At 44.5% G+C, this 18,179-nt stretch overlaps 1 protein-coding gene across 11 annotated transcripts in view; it reads right to left on the reverse strand.

Annotated features, from left to right (window-relative positions):
- The window catches only part of LIMS2 (LIM zinc finger domain containing 2), a 470,048-nt gene that overhangs the window by 10,289 nt on the left and 441,580 nt on the right, over window positions 1-18,179 (reverse strand). The window lies entirely within an intron of this gene.

Genomic DNA, 18,179 nt, shown 5'->3' on the forward strand with positions numbered 1-18,179 from the left:
ATACAAAACATACACCCACATCAGAGAAGAAAATTGCAATGCACAAAATATGCTTTTAATTCTACTACAGCGCTAAGAGTGGCAAAACAGGCTCAAATGTACCTCAGGCAAGCCTTGGAGTGAGGCGAACAATACACAACACCAGCCACTGGCACTGCAAAACACTCTGATGGCAAACAATGGAGGTAGTGTGTAACACTCAATCTACATGGCCAGCAATGGGCACTGCAAGATAGTCCGACAGAATTTCTTTAGATTAATGAATTTTACATTTCATATACATACATATATATGTATGTATATGTATGTATACGTGTATATATACACACACAAACGCCCAGTAGAAGGCAGCATGCCAAAACATTTCATATTTTGAACACTTTGTATGTTTTTGGTGAGCTCGTTTGAGACTCATTATAATAAAAATCCACTTTGCAGAAAATACCTATTGTGAACTCCTTCGGTGCTTGGGAGCTGCCGTCACACGGGTCAGTGAGGTGACCACATGAGGAAATATATATATATATATATATATATATATATATATATATATATATATATATATATTCACTAAAAAAACAGGTTTCAGACATGTTATAGTTAGGAATTAGCATTTAAAAACCTTAGAACTTCACTGATGACATTACATGGTCAGTGACATCACTGATGACATCTCAAATGACATCACTGATGGCATCATCCAGTGAATGCGGTTTGGTTCGTTATTTAAATATGTATTATAAATATATCAATCTGCATTGAAGAGCAACGCCCTCTACGCCGGTACCACCGCCAAGCTCCAGAAGAGACTCCAGCGGATCCAGAACGCCTCAGCCAGACTCATCCTCGACATCCCACGAACCAGCCACATCTCCGGACATCTGAGAGACCTTCACTGGCTCCCCGTCAACAAAAGAATCACCTTCCGCCTCCTCACCCACGCACACAAAGCCCTTCACGACCAAGGCCCGAGCTACCTCAACAGCCGAGTCAACTTCTACGCTCCCAAACGCCACCTCCGATCAGCCAACCACGCCCTCGCCGCCGTCCCCCGCATCCGAAGAGCGACTACGGGAGGAAGGTCCTTCTCCTACCTGGCCGCCAAGACCTGGAACTCCCTCCCGACCGACCTGCGCCTGACCCAAGACCACCTCTCCTTCAGGAAGAAGCTGAAGACCTGGCTGTTCGAGCAGTAGCGGCACCCCCCCCCCCCCACCCCCCACCCCCCCCCAGCGCCTTGAGACCCTACGGGTATGTAGCGCGCTTTATAAGTGTCACTGATTGAAGAGTGAGCGGATATATAAATATCTGGATGGAGGATTTAGTAGCAATGTGATTGTTTACTTGACTAATTTATAGTGTCTCACTAAATATATTGAATAATGAGTAAACTGTGTGAATATCTGTATCACTTTGTCAGTTGTTGTGTAAACTGCTACACCAATTGGTTATTAGCTATGTGAAAGTCTATATTAGTTATCTTAGTATTTGTATGGGAGAGTGAATGTGTGTGTGGAGGGGGAGGGGGGTGTGACTGCCAAAAGATGTGTGAATAGTTGATTTAGTAGATATATGAGGTTAAGACTACATATTATAACAGTTGTTTGGGTGAGTGAATATCTTTATGGGTGTGGTGATGAGCAAATATATGTCTGAATGGTACATGTGCAACAAACTAGAAAAATAAAAGGCAGTGTATGTGACAGTTGTTGTATATAAATAAGTATACATAAGAGTCAGTGATTGTATAACACTAATAATGAGTTACTATCTATATGAATAAATGAAGGGGTGTTTGTATAAGTGTGTAGCTGAGTAAATGTAAGTATGATCCATTGTTTGCATAAGTGAGTAGGATGACTGCATAAGTGAATAGGATGTGTGCTGGTGTGTAATGTCAATTTAGGTGTATAAGTATATTTGATAGTGTTCTTTTGATCATTGACAAAATGCATGAGTGAATCTATGGGTAATTGATTAGATGTGTGTGTAGATCTAGGAATCACTGAGTGGATTTTTAGATACTTGTATTGCTGTGTCAATGGATTCAAATATGGTACTCTTATATTAATTAATGTGTATGCGAGAAAGTTACCGGGTGGGAAAGCCTCACCAACTATTGCCCACCTAGACACATTCATGGACGGCTTGGATGGCTCAGGTGATCTGGTTATTGCAAACGACTTTAACTGTACATTCGAGCCATTAGGTATAGGTGACTGTAGCCTTAGTATGGAGGAGGATCAGAATTGGGGAGTGCCTCTCCTTTCATTGACACCAATTAACAAATTGACTGAGGCGGCGCTCCAATTAAAAAGCCTATCCCTAGGGCGTGGGATTAGAGCTACTAATGGGAGAACCTCTTCTGATGCGGAAGGTTGTGTCACATTTTCCAATGGGATCAGAAGTAGTAGGATTGATTACATTTTTATAGTTCTAGAACTCTGGGTTAGACTTGTGGATATAGTGGTTTACCACAGACCGGAGAGTGATCATGACCCATTACTACTGACCCTAACTAGGATTGGATCGGATCCCCCAATGGTTGATATTGTTTCCACGATAGGTGAGGTGATCATGTCTCAAGACTGCCGCCGGCTAAAATGGGCAGTGGTTTCAGAGGATGAAGGTTTACAAAAGCAGATAGAGTCATCCACTGAAGAGACTCTTACACTGTTGGGTTCCTTAGATAACAATGGTATGTGTCCCGCAGACCTTATGAAGGCTCATGAAGATAATTTAGTAAAATTGAAGACACTGTTTACAAAAATCGGAAAGCCGCATAAGATTCCTTTAAAAAAATTGTTTAAGTGGTATAATGAGGCTTGTGGTGGTGCATTTCGGCGCCTCTCAAATGCAATAAAGATGGGGGTTCATCAACAGGTTAAAGTAGCAAGGGCAAACTATAGGAAAGTACAACTGAAGGCGAAGAAAGATTATGATGAGGATAGATGGGTTAGTCTGACTAATGCCTCTAACGGTAAGAATTGGATCAAATTTTGGGAATTGGTCAAATGGGGCAGTCATACGACTGGAACCACACCAGTTAACAATGTTCCCCCCGCGGGCTCTGGGTCCAGTATTTCCAAGGCCAATTTTCTTCCCCGCTTAGCATTGGCACTAAGTACCCTGAGGTCAATGCCAAGGCAGTCTTACTATTTAATAAAGGAGAGATAGATAGAGTTCTTAACAGGGTCCCTGCAGGGAGGGCTCCTGGCCCAGATTGTTTTCCGGCCGAACTTTACAAACAGGATAGGAAGATTTGAACTGAATATATTTGTATCATCGTAAATGCTATTGCTAGACTTGTGTCAATACCTGACACTTGGCGAGGGGTCGAAATTATTCCCATATACAAAAAGGGAGACAGTGCCAGTCCCAGCAACTATAGGCCGATCAGCCTAATTGATACCCTACAAAAAATGGCTGCGAGACTTGTCTTAGGTAGAGTTAATGAATGGATTATAGATCCGAATGTTTTATCTACCTACCAAGCGGGTTTTCGACCCCACGTCAATACCATTGATCAAGTTTTTCGATTTACGATGATTTATTGGTCTACAGTGATTTTAGCAGGGGGAACCCTGTATGCAGCATTTGTTGACTTAAAATCAGCATTTGACTTAGTACGTCGCTATAAGCTGTGGGATTCATTAAAGGAGGCCGGGATGCCCCTAGAAATCCTTAGTTTTAATATTAAACTGCATGAGGCAAATTATGCTCAAGTAAGGTGGGGCAACAGGGTGAATTATCTGATCATTTACCACTCAATAAAGGTGTGCGGCAAGGGTGTGTCCTCACTCCTACCCTGTTCTCCCTATTTATAAATAAGGTTATCGCGTATTATTCCAATTTTGCAACTGATGCTCCATCTCTTGCTGGATCAAGGATTTCATTATTAATGTTTGCAGACGACACGTTAATCTTATCTAAAACTCAGTCTGGTCTGCAACGTGCCCTTGATCAATTTATAGTTTTCTACAATGACCATTAACTGGTAGTGAACGTTGATAAAACCAAGTTCATGGTACTGCATAAACATAAATTTATCAAAGGCAGAGTAGCAATGGATAAAGTATCACTAGAACAAACCAATACCTTTACTTATTTAGGGGTAACAATGGGTAGGAAGATGAATTGGGCCCCTCATCTTGATGTCTTAGTTCTTAGGCACAACCAGCTAGCTGGAGCCCTACTAAAAGAACATCGACTGTCATATACTAAGCTTATAGGGCCAGCTGTTGCAATTTATAATGGGAAAATCCTTCATTATCTATGGCGCTGAACTTTGGGGGTTTGAAAATCTATTACCCATTGTTCAAGCGCAGAACAAGTTTTTAAGAACCCTGACTGCCCTCCCCCAATCAACACCTATTAAGCCTCTGCTTTTAGACCTAGGTTGTACTTCCTTTGATGAGGTTGCAGGTTTAAGACCCTTAGCCTACTGGAGGAGACTTTGGCCCACCCCAGAACTGGCACCCTATGCTAATGCATTGATGCTCGTCAGGAATGCTGACTTATTTTCTAAAATTAAATGGCTAGAGAAGAGAAAGTATAATTTGTATGAAATGGGCCTTATTTCCAAGTAAAATCGATTATAAAGAGTCTTACTGGGACATGATAACTAAGAAGACCCTGTCCAAGGTGAGCAGTACCTCGCTCAAAGGTATTTTCTTTGACCATAAGGTTGTAACGAAAGCAGAACCATACTGGAATATGATTACGAAAACTGGTGATAGGAAATTATATCACCAATTCCGTGTGAGTACTCTTCCGCAAAGACCTTTCGTTGCAAAATGGAACAAGGCCATGAACATTAATGCCGGTTTTGTCATACTTGGGAAGAGTCAATAACTCATGTACTTTTTGTGTGCCCCGCTTATAAGGGCCCTCGCCACAGGTGGCTCAAGCCATTGTGCGCCAATCTTGGCTCTAGATCTTGTATGGCAGTCATGCGCATCCTGTTAACGAACACTCGTGCAGATATTGTCATTGCCATGGCAACATTTCTGAGTTGGTCCTGGGCATTGAGGAGGAAAAAACTGGGGGCCGATGAGGAACTAGATTTAGTACTTGAGTGTGTTAACGCAAACAGCCCTCCCCTCAAAGATTAACTGCAGGGAAATGCCATATATGATTTGATTTTATCACTTTTAACTTTATAGTATCTGTCAGGAATTCGATAATGCTTGGTATTCAATTTTGTATGAATTGTGTGTTTTAATAGTGGTAACCTTTTTACTGACACTTTTATGTATGTACTGTGTCTTTTATGATTGTAAATTATCGAATAAAGACTATTGAACTGAACTGAACTGGTACTCTATTTTACAGTGAGTGCTGAAGGGTTATACTAGTGTATGATGAGGTGTTTCTCATTGTCACATGGCTGAGGTCATCAGTGATGTCATTTGAGATGTCATCAGTGATGTCACTGACCATGTCATGAATGATGTAATATGTGACATCAACAGCAGTGGATTGCGGGCGCAACCAACTATAACGGAGGAATTTCAATGGTTTTGTATGAGTGAAATGTCTAGCTAACTATAACACCCCTGAAACCTATGGTTTTTTTAGTAAATTTTTAAGGTTTCTTAAATGCTAATTCCTAACTATAACATGTCTGAAACCTATGTTTTTTTCAGTGAATTTCAAAGCTTTTTTAAATGCTAATTCCTAACTATAACATGTCTGAAACCTATGGTTTTTCCAGTGAATTTCAAAGGTTTTTTCAATGACAATTTTTAAATGTATTAATTGTTGTATTTATTTTATTGATACTGATTTACTACAATTTTTAAAACTATTTATTTTTAGATATTCTATTTTTTAAATTACATTATAATTACATTATACATTACATTACAAAATATACTTTCTCAGAAAGAATTACTTTAGTTTGAATACTGTGCAAATAGGCAATAGACTTTTAACTACAGTAGTTACAGTTGTTGCAATGGGCAACACAATTTCAAACATAAATGCAACATTAAGATCAATGTGAATTTCTAGTTAAATGCAATTAGTTACTTAATGGATTACTTTTCTAACCACAGGACTGGATCCTAGATTCAGTCTTTGGACATCTCCTGTAAACAGTTGAGTAACAGCGTTTTGGTTACAGTAGTAATTTTTAAGGAATATTAATATATTTTAAAAGTTGACACTTAGAAATGTTTTCACAAAGAATCACCAATGTTATCCTATGGGAGTAAATTCACTCAGCAGGTAGGTAGTGTTATCGTTACTTTTTCTTACTCAGTGGTGGATCTTGGATCCAGCACTGGTGCGCCTCCTGTAAACAGTTGAAAAAATGCGTTTAAGTCATACAGGGGACAGGAATATTTTTAGTTTGTGAAAATAGACAGAAACTTTTCTGGTGAAATCCAGACAATGGATTCCTATGGAAGGAAATACATGCCACTGGTAAGTATGGGTAGAATTACTTTTCAGGGTCAGTGCTGAGCTAAAAGATGCAGCACTGGGTTCTCTACTGCTAACAGGTGAGTAAATCGGAATTTGTTGTGCGGATGATTTTAGGTGCATATTTTAAAGTTCAAAATTCCACATTTAGAAGAATTTCCAAGTGAAACCAGTCAATGTTAGGCTATTGAAGGAAATTGAAGTTACTAGCGAGTATGGTTAGAATTACTTTTCAGGATCAGTACTGGGCTCAAAGATGCAGCACTGAGGTCTCTCCTGATTACAGGTGAGTAAATCGAAATTCGTAGTACATCCAGTAAGCGCCACAGAGCTGCGTTGCAGAGAGATGTAAAAAGGGGCACGGCCTGCACCACCTCTCTGCAACGCAGCGCAGTGGCGCTTCCTGGAAGCACCTGCTGGACTACTTGGCCCTCATGGTCCCTCAGGTTTGAAGTGGAATTTTTCCCCAACTTAAAACGCGCCACAGGGCGTGTTTGCACACATCACGTCAGGCTCCGTCCCCTCCCTTCACCACTGAGTAAAAACGCCCTGGCACCGTTCTAAGTTGAGAGATTAAGTCCCCTTCAATCTTAAGGGTACCTAGGGTCAAACTAGCACACTAGGTACCTCCAGTAAGTGCCACAGAGCTGCGTTGCAGAGAGGTGTTCACAGGCCATGCCGCTTTTTACAACACTCTACAACACTCTACAACGCAGCTCCGTGGCGCTTACTGAAGGTACCTGGTGGGCTAGTTGGCCCCGAGTGACCCTCAGGATTGACAAGGAATTAATTCCCCAACGTAAACCGCGCCACAGGGCGTGTTTGCACACATGTGAACTCAGGCCCGACCCTCCCTTCACCACTGTGCAAACGCGCCCCGTGGTGCGTTTTAAGTTGGGGGATTAACTCCCCTTGAATACTGAGGGTCCCTGGGGTGCAACTGCTCCACCAGCTACCTCCAGAAAGCGCCAGAGAGCTGTGTTGCAGAGAGGTGTAAAAAGGGGCGTATCCTCAGAAAACCTCTCTGCAACGCAGCTCCCTGGCGCATACTGGAGGTTCCTGGTGGGCTAGTTGGCCCCCAGGGACCTTCAAGATTGAAGACGAATTAATTCCTCAACTTAAAACGCACCACAGGGCACTCTTGCACAAAGGTAAAGGAAGGGGGCGGGGCCTGAGGTGACATGTGTGCAAACACGCCCTGTATCGCGTTTTAAAATGGGGAATTAATTCCTCTTCAATCCTGAGGTTCCCTGGGGGCCAACTAGCCCACCAGGTACCTCCTGTAAGCGCCAAGGCGCTGCGTTGCAGAGAGGTGTAACAAGGGGCGTGGCCTCAGAACACCTCTGTGCAGCGCAGCCTCCCTGGTGCATACTGGAGGTTCCTGGTGGGCTAGTTGGCCCCCAGGGACCCCCAGTATTCAAGGGGAATTTGTTCCTCCTGGTACAATGAGGGGACGTGGCCTCCGGCCGCGATCCCGTTTCTTTAAAAAAAAAAAAAAAATGAAGGGGAGCTATGTAGCCCCCCTTCTTTTTCAAATTCTTTGGCCATGGGGTCCCCATCCCCCAGGGCCTGCCCCCAATTTTTCTTTTAAAAATAAAACAATTGGGAAGGGGGCCCGTGGCCCCACTCCTGAGGCCATAATCTACACCCGGGGACCCCATCCCCGAGGGCATGGGCCTTTTCAAAAAATATTTTTAATTTGGACAGGGGGCTGCCTTGCCCCCCTCATGTGGCCCCCTATGGCCCCGGGTATCCCATCCCCTGGGGCCGGGCCTTTTTTTTTTTTAATTACATTTTGGGGATGGGGGCCGCATGGACCCCCTCCCGGGCCACTAATAGCCCCGGGGACCCCATCCCACGGCGCTGCTCACTCCGTTGGGGACCGTGGGGGGTCCTCAATCCCCCCACGGGAGCCGGCATTGCTTTTCCACATGGGGAGCAGCTAACATGCTGCACCCCATGTGGAAAAGCAATCTGCTTTGCTCAAGGGCTCCAGGAGGGGGGCCGCGGGGCCCCCCTCTCATCATTTGAACAGCCCCAGGGAAGGGGGTGGTCCCCAGGGCTTAGGGGTCGATAACGGACCCCCAAATTAAAAACTTAGTGCCCCGGGGAGGTGGGGGTCCCCGGGGCATGTGAGGGGGGCTCAAGCCCCCCCACACAGGTTTTTTTATTTAAAAAACAAAAAAGCCCCCGGGGCTGGGGGGTGGTGGCGGTTCCAGGGGCTGGTAGGGCTATAAGCCCCCCACACAATTTATAATAAAGTCCCGGGGTGGCGGTCCCCGAGGCTGGGGGGCCCCCCACCTAAACAAACTCATTGCCCCCGGGATTTGGCGCCCCCTGGGGCTAATATCTAATATAGCGCGGGAGCCCGCGTTTCTTTTTTTTTCCATCGGCAAGATCCGCGCACCCTTTGCGGATTTTGCAGATTTTAAAAAAACAAAAAAAACTATTTTGGGGCCCTGGGGGTCCTTGTGGTACCCCCTTAGCAGGCCTAGGGGGTCAGGGTGTTTCTACCCTGACACCTTTTCACATTTTGCATGTTTTTTTATAGGTTTCTTGTGCCTCGGTTCTACCGAGGCACAAGATGGCTGACAACACTTCCTGATTTGGAGTGTTGACAGCCAATTAGAATACAGCTCATGCACGGCAGGGTGCGCGGATCCACCGCAGCCATAGATATGTATGTACTTTTAAATGTCATTTTATCAGGAACTACTGAACGGATTTACACCCTGTAATTCCGTTCAGCAGTTCCGGCTGTAGCTGCGGCTAAAGATCCCTATGGAAAATTGCATGGGGAAAACATGTTTTGGGACCCCCCCTTTTTCTCGGCCCCCGCTACACAAATCATCCTGAGACTTTCAGGATAGGAGCGGACCGGAGCTGGCCATTAGTTTTGAAAATTTCGCGAAGATTCATCAACCGGCGCCCAAGTTATTCTAAATAGAATGTTGCGGATTTCCTATGGAAAATAGTTCCTAACTATAACTAGTAGGTAATTATATATATATATACATATATATATACATATACACACATATATATATATATATATATATATATATATATATACTAGCAGCCCGTCCCGACGTTGTCCGGGTATGAAATAGAATGTGTGTAATGTGTGTATTCAGATACGGTCATTCGCTTGTTCCCCCGCTTGAGGCCCAGCTGCAGCCCTGGTTGATGTTAGCAGGCGCGTGTCCCCCCGCTTGAGGCCCAGCTGCAGCCCTGGTTCATGTTAGCAGGCGCATCTAATTAGTGTAGTGATCCGTCGCCTGAGCCCGGCTACAGCCCTGGCTGATGTTAGCAGGCGCGTGTAATTTGGTTTAATGTGATAGTTCAGTAACAACGCGCATGAGAGGCTGCAGTAATTGTTCCCGCAGACACGCTCAGTCGCGTGTGCCCCCGCTTGAGGGCCAGCGGCGACCGTCTAACAATTAGAATTGTGTGAGTCTTGAATGATTGTTTCCCCGCTGTTCTTATTTTTTTATGACCCACACCGACGCTCTTCGGCCCGAGTGCTTTTTAGACGCACCCAGGCCAAGCCACACACTGCGTTCGGCCCTTTCAGACGCACCCAGGCCAAGGCACACACTGCATTTGGCACCCCCAGTATGTGTGAGACAACGGGCAGTCCCCCAAGGGAGTCTTGCGAATGGTTACTTACCACGCTTCGAGGTGAACGCCTTTGTGACGACCCCAGCACACGGCCACAGCAGACGATCTGATTAATGTACGACCCAGATGGCATGAAGTGCGGAACGTAGCACACGCTCCAGCGTGCCCCTTGATGCGGCGCAATTGCGTAATTGGTGCTTCACATGGCATGAAGGGCGGACACACGCCCACAGTGTTTGTCACGGCCCCAGCGTGCCCCTTGATGCGGCGCAATTACGACTCACATGGCATGAAGGGTGGAACGTAGCACACGCCCCCACCGTTTGTCACGCCTCTAGCACACGCCGACAGCAGAACGCAGACACGCCCACAAGGGACTACTTTGCTGGCACGGTTCTTGATCCTTTTAAATGTATATGGTGGCCGTCTGCATAGCCTATGTCCTTCTACTGCAACTGCCCTTTCCAACGCTGTATTGGGTGTTGTGATTGGTGCTATGGTTACTGAGATTACCCGCCTCAAAGGTTTGGGCTCTCTCTCTATAATATTAGTATGGAGTATATATATATATATATATATATATATATATATATATATATATATACATATATGGTCATGTGAACAAGGCTCTTTTCCAGCCGAAACGTTATGGCGACAAGATAGCACGCATAAATAAATAAATCTGCACCGAAGAAGTGGTCCGTGTCTGTGTTGGTTGGAGCTGGCGATCAGATCAAGCTGCTGCAGCGACTTCACGGAGTTCGAGGATATATATATATATATATATATATATATTAACAACGCAAAATCCCACAGTCCTCGGGATTCACACATGAAGAGCACTCAGAGCCAATACAGCGTAGTTTTGCCAAGAGATTTATTACAGAAACTTTCCGCAAGTTAAGTCAAGTTTACAAACGCGTTTCGGCGTTGCCGCCTTCGTCAGTGTAAACTGACATTTGTTTTTTCGTAATTTAAATAAAACCATGGTGACCATATGTCACGTGTTTCTTAAAAAATAAACATAAAAAAAGGGGCACATATCTTGTAATTACATCATTACTTCTACGGCGGCCATCTTATAGTGGGTTTAGTACAAGTTATATTCATTATTTTCATAACATTTGTTACCATCATGTTATTCATTTAACTTGATTCCTGGTCTGATATATATAACAGAGCAAATCTATTTACGTATTCAGTCATTCAATTGTTCAAAGTAACTTATGTTATGTGTATTCATTTTGAGGCGCCTATATATATAGTGCCAGTCAATAGTGAGGCTCACTACGATCCCATTATGAGCCCTCACTATATATATATATATATGAACCCAATCCTGTGTTCAAATTTTTCCAAAAGCAGGCACCGACTCCGTGGGATTCATAATCAAGGGTCTTTATTGGCAAGAAAGACGATCAGACGCGTTTTGGCGGACAAGTCCGCCATGCTCACTACATATTGATACCCCTCGGTTCCTTTTCGCCAGAATTTGCAGCGCTCTCTCGCCGGTTCGTAAATCCACGCGGCAGAACCACGCCGCATTTAAATCCACAACCAATTCCCCCAGCTGGGAGAAAAACGGGACGAACTCGCGTTTGTCTTCACTTATGTGCTTTTTTATTTAATCCTCACAGCATGGAGTTTCTCAAGCAGGCAGGCACAAATCTACGCATTTCGGGATAGCATATCCCTTGTTCACGATCAATTTGGCTCCAGGCTCTCAGTCTCAATATAGTGAGTCACATTATTACATCATTTCCTGTTTGATGTTATTTTGGCCCTCGGCCTTCTGGATGATGTAGTTTTTTGCAATTTTTTTCATACTTTTTTTATCCGTCTGCATAGCCTATGTCCTTCTGCTGCAACTGCCCTTTCCAACGCTGTATTGGGTGTTGTGATTGGTGCTGTGGTTACTGAGATTACCCGCCTCAAAGGTTTGGTCTCTCTTTATAATAATAGTATGGATATATATGCACTGAAAAAAACAAAGGTTAAAGTGACGCTGTATTCAGACAGATGCTTGCCATGTTATGAGTAGCAGGCTTATCATGGCCCTAAACAAACCTCGACATTACTACAGTGAATAGATGTCCTCAATACGGACATCAGTTATGCTCCCTACATGTATGTTTTTCAAGACACATACATTTGGTCTTATAATACGATGCAGGAGTTTGGATGCCCATCAAAGATATTTAAAGCCTTGAAAAAGTAATTTCTGACGAAACACTGAGATTTGTGGAAACTGATAAACGATAAGAAGACATAATATATTAATAGACATTAATATGTTTATAAACACTTGGAACTTCTGACACTTTTCACAGCTTAATGGATTGTTATATTTTGGACTACTTGTGAGAAGTGTGCTTCGCTATAATCGTTGAATTAAGGTGACGTTATAGTTAGGTCAAAATGTCGAAAACGTAACATTTTAAACTGAAAAACAAACACTGGAATTCACTGGTTATAGTTATCTCAACAAACTATAACTCACATCCTTTCCATGCACTGAAAATTACCTCCCATAGTACATCACTGATGATATATTCAGTGAAATTGTTGATAACATCACTGCAACACCTGTGATTACATCATTGATAACAACACTGTGCAAGGCGGGCGCAAGTTATAGGAACTTTAGGGCATGAGTTATAGTTACTTGAAATCAGTATAACTTGTGAATTTCAGAGGTTTCTTTTAGTTTAGAATATTATAATTATCACTGAAATTTTCACCTAACTATAGCATTAATGAACCTTTTGTTTTCACAGTGAATATAGATATATATAAAATATATGCACATTATATATATATATATATATATAAACAAACATAACTGATTACTAAAATTATTAAAAGATAAAAAATAAAATAATTTTTTTATAAGGGTGAGTAACTTTCATTGTAAAATAGAGTTAAAACGAATTCATATATTTAAACTAATTCACAAAGTCCGTGTTTTGGGGTATTTCCTAAGTAGGCTAAAATATTACTATTCTTACCATTTTTATTTTACAGGACTTTTTATATTTATTTTTTAATTAAAAAATATATTTGAATAGATTTCCCTCTTTTTTTATAGGAAGATCTCTGTCGCGGTGTAACTTTATGCTCGTAAATTCAATCTTAGGAGTCTTCATCTTATCATTTGTGGGTGGTGGAGGTTTTTGGGGTAAAACTAGGTGTAAATCTCTGCTGAGAAATGGTGAATAGCAAACTAAAGCTGAGAGTTTCACCTAGCTGTGGCTGTAGTACTACACGCCTGTAGAAAGCGATCTACATGTGAGTAGATCTACACACACAAATTTACCTTTGTGAATTAGGCCTCAAGAGTACTCTTGGAAACAATTTTGAATTCCTGATATTTGTAAATGTGCATCCATGCTAGGGTATACTACAGTGGGAGCAGATTTACAAATATCCTTATGAATCAGGCCGAATGCTGTGTAGCATTAGAGGTGGAAAATAAGTGCATGGTGTAACGAGTATTTAGAAACGTGGATGGTGAATGTAAATAGAGTGAAAGGAAGTAGAAGAAAATGATGGATATGTTTTACAGATGTGTACGATCTAACATCGCCATTCCGAACAGAGTTTGGGGTATAGGTAATGTTCTCAGAACACTGTGAAACTTTTATTTTACCTTTAGCCATCATTAGAGGCATCCATTTTGTTTAAGCCCTCACTGGCACTATAAGATCTATAAAATACTCAGGAATGTAGTGATGTTTAAATATCCGTCAGGAGCAACAACTGGACAGCATTGCATATTTTTATAAAAAGGGAGGTAAGAAGGGTCGTTTGTTAATATATAGCAGACACCCACATTGGACCCTCCATACTAACAACATCAAGTGGGAAAGACTCCTTGACAGTTAAACCTCTCCTTCTGATACCCTTTTCTTGTAACATCCTTCTGGAAGCCTTTAGCCTTCCCAGTCAATTAAACCTTGGGTTTGTAAGAAACCCTCAGTCGAGTATGGTACCAAATAAATGCCTGGAGCATTAGTGCAATGAGCTGTTTTTATGTAAAGTTGTTATGCCCTTACATTGGCTGTTCAACAAAAATCAGAATGGCAGTCACACCTTCCAGTCTACCTGAGTGCACAGTATCCCTCCTGTGGAATTCTTGAAAAATATTCTTTCTTTTGCTCTTTTTAGAATAGCAAAGCAAATACCAACCCCCTGCCACCCTCTCCCCCTCACCAAACAAATCATCATAGATCCTCTGGTTGGAAGTCTATAAGCTTTGTAAATATACATTTGTAAGGGGTAGTCTGCTGGGAAACCCACAACTTCAAAAAAGAACAACGTTCTTTCAGTAATACTCTTTCTGGTGAGTATTATGTAGCCACAGATTCCTCATCTTTAGAGTAGCTCATGGTGCCAAATTAGATCTGGACAATATTCAGCAATGCTCCTGCATGCTAGCAGTTGCGGCTGCTACCTGACTCAAGTGGTGTGGCGGGGGTGAGGGCTGGGCAAAAAAAAGCACTTACCTGTGACGGAGGGCCTGCATCTCTCCTCCATCCTCATCTTCCTGCTCCGGTCCTGCAGCAGGACACAAGAAGCAGCAGGAAGCACCCGGTTCCTAGGCTCCCGAGAGCCAACTGCAACGCTGCAGTGCAGCGTTGTGATTGGTCTGATCGCTGTGGATTGGCACCTAGCCAGGTAATGGGGACCTGGCATGTTCTCCATGCAGGCTGTAATGCAGTCTGCATGGAGAATATGGGAAGTGCGCATGACTGCTTTGGGGGGCCCGAGAGGGCGACCAAAGAGTCATGTGCACTTAGAAGTGGGCGAACCACTCCTCCAATGCTCCTCTGTCCTTGGAGCAGCCCCATCTTGACCAGAAAGCTGGCACAGCAGAAGGACACATAAAATGATAATAACGTGAGTTATTATCGTTTTATGTTTCCTGCTGCGGAACAGTGGGGCAACATTCCTTCGCCCTAGAGGAGGGGCCGCCATTGCATGCTGGTAGGTGGTGTCATGTAGCTCCACAATGACATCATACTGATTCAGAAGTGAAAGAGTGGAGCCATATAAAAGCACTAACCCTGTGCTGACACAGCGCTTGCAAGTATCGCCTCATGTGCCCACCGACAGGGGAAAGAGACAGTGTGCTGTATTTACAACATAGGAGGTACAAGCGCAGGGAGGAACCTGCCACTTGAGTATCAACCAGAAGGAGCATCCTGAAAGTAACTTGTTCTTCAGAAAATACTTCTTACTAATGATTCCTAACCTTTAGAATATATATACTAAAGTTGGTCTTCCCAAAAGGGGAAAGTCTAGGAAGTAGACTCAGACTAAAACATTCTGTAGAACTGAGCAGTCAAAGTGATATTCCTGCCGGACCTAACTGACAAGGCAATAGTTCTGTCACCCCAATGGACTCTGGGTGGGGAAGGATAGGACAAAGACCTGCCTCCTTTTTGTGCACCAGAAAGTAGTGGAAATAACAGCCATGACTACTTCTGATGCCGGCACCCTCTCTATGGCTCCATTGACCAAGAGAGCCGCCATTTCCTTGCGGAGAACAGAGATGTGATCTTCCATCAGCCTGTCCCAAGTGGGTGGCGGGGTAGTCACGTAAGGGAGGGCGTAGCCCTTATGGACAATCTGGGGAACCCAGTGTTCGGATGTTATCGACCTCTAGTGATGAAGGTGAAGGTGTATCCTACCACCCACTAGATAGCAATTATGGTCGGAGGGCAAATTAAAGAGATTTTGAGGTTGTGACTGCCGGAGGGGAGTGGACTGGCCTGACCTATGGCAGCCTGACCCACAAGGTTTGTGGGTACCGTGTCCTTGACCATGCAAGGGCTGGGAAGCTTGCATGGCTTGGTGGCAGGGCGGGTAAGGACACAGCTGGAAATCCCTTCTGTGGTCATGAAAGGAGCGAAAGGCGGACTGCGGTTAGCGACGGGCCATACAAGGCCCAAGGACCTGGTTATAGCCCTGCTAACCTTTAAGTGCTCCAGCGCTGATTCCGCATTGTCTCCGAAGAGACAGGAGCTTTCGAAGGGCATGTCCATAAGTGAGGCTTGGACATCCCCAGAAAAGCCAGTGGTTCTCAACCACGCGTGACGCTTAAGGGCCACCGTCAAGGAAACTACTCTGCCTAGCAGGTTGGTAGTATCTAGCCCACAACGCATGGTGAATTAGCTGCGTCTCCCCTATCAACCATAGCCTGATAAGAGTGTCACTAGCCTCCTCCGGATTCATAGGCAGCACCGGCCCAACAGAGTCCCAGAGTGAATGGGAGTATCGGCCCCACAGGCATGCAGTGGTCACTAACCGCACTTCTAGGCTGGCAGAAGAAAACATCTTCTTCCCCAAGGTCCCAAGCCTCTTGGATTCCCTGTCTGGTGAAGTAGTAGGGAATGCGCCAAGATTTATTTTGGAAATAGAGGCTTGGACCACCACACTCTCTGGGATGGAATGCTGGGTGAGGAAATCGGGGTCCCCTGGGGCGGGGCGACGGTGGAAGGCAATTGTCCCCTGTGCAGGCCTCTAACCAGGCCCCAAGCAGGACATCCGTAAGGGTCTCATTAAATTGGAGAAGAGGTTCAGATGAGGTTACTCCCAGCTGACGCACCTCCATCAAGACATTTGTCTTGACAGTGATAGTGCGCACCTAAAGGTCCAGGACCTCGTCCGTCATTCTTACCACCATTTCAAATGAGGCTCCTCCTCTGTAGCCATTGTAAGAGGACAGACCAGGCCAGTATATGGAGAGGTATACAGACCACTGGCATTCACCAAATCCCTACATCAGGTGTATTCTGTGACATCTCGGGTTGGTATTCATCAGGGCTCCGTGGCAGCTCCTATTCACCCTCCAGTCCTAACCTATAGGACTAGGACACAGGTTTCAGCGTGGAAGGAATGCCTCCTGTCGGTGCCGGAGTCAGTGTTGAACGACGCCCATCCGGCTCCGTATCAGAGTCAGGGTGAGAATGGGGATGGTGCTGCCTGCGGGCGCTGGGAGAGCTGGGGACATCAGCAGTGGTAACGGGGAAGATCGAGGTGGCTTGACTGGCGACAGTATAGATCTGTTCATGGATACAAGGGGCCTGACTGGCACCAGGAGCGAACCTTGCCCCTGAGGACCAGTAGGGGGCCCTCCCAAACCCGTTGGGACCAAGGGCGCACCAGTGGGGATGGGCCGCCCAAATAAAAGGTGCATGGCTTCATAAAACTCACAGAGCTGGGCGGAGGTTGCTCCAGATCCAGGAAACTCAGGAGGCACAGAGACAGCCCAGGCATAGGCTAAACAGCAGAGCCAGGCCTAGAATGCAGACATTCCCTTGTCTCGTCGGATGAATTTAATGGATGGGGAGAAGTCGGAGACCTTTTCGACTCCTTTTTTTTGTATTTGTGGGATTTACCCAAATGGCCAGATGACTTCGACCACGACGAGGAGCGATTAGAATTACTTCACGACTGATCCCAGGACCTTCCTCTCGACTGGGAACAAGACAGTTGTAGCATTGTTTGTCGAGCAGCCAGGACCTTGACGGACCACTCCAATAAGGTCTAGGGGTGCATGGAGCTCAAAAGTCACAGGCTTTAGTGTTGTGGTCACACATTAGACACCATAGGCAGATGAGGTGTGGGCTTGTCACAACCATTTGCAAATGACAAGCGCCACAGGGCTTGAAACCAGCCTCCCTCGAAGATATGCTTGCTACACCAGGAGACAATGCCTCAAAAAATCTTTGACAAAAAGTGAACAAATGGTAGTTAAAAAGTGACTGGGAGTAGCTCCTCTCCGGATTTGTGCTTAGTGGTGTGTAAAGAAAAGAACGGACGTCAGTGCGCTGGGGTGGCACCTATATAGGCACCGCCCACATCACTTGTGGCACGGAAGACGCCAACGACACCATGTGGAGCCGGACGATACCACCAACCGACCGGTGTGCAGGAGTACTGCTCACAAAAAAATTCCGGATCCATTCTGATGCCTGAGAATACGTCTAAGGTAAGGAATCTGTTCCCATCATTCCCACTCTTACTTCTTCTATAAATGTACATTCCCTACCAATTCTAATGAAAATAACATTTACTCATTTTGGTAATTCTTCACAATAGAGGTTTGTCAGGCTGCCGTTCTCCAT

Source organism: Lissotriton helveticus, chromosome 11, assembly GCF_964261635.1.
Source record: "Lissotriton helveticus chromosome 11, aLisHel1.1, whole genome shotgun sequence".
NCBI lineage: Eukaryota > Metazoa > Chordata > Amphibia > Caudata > Salamandridae > Lissotriton > Lissotriton helveticus.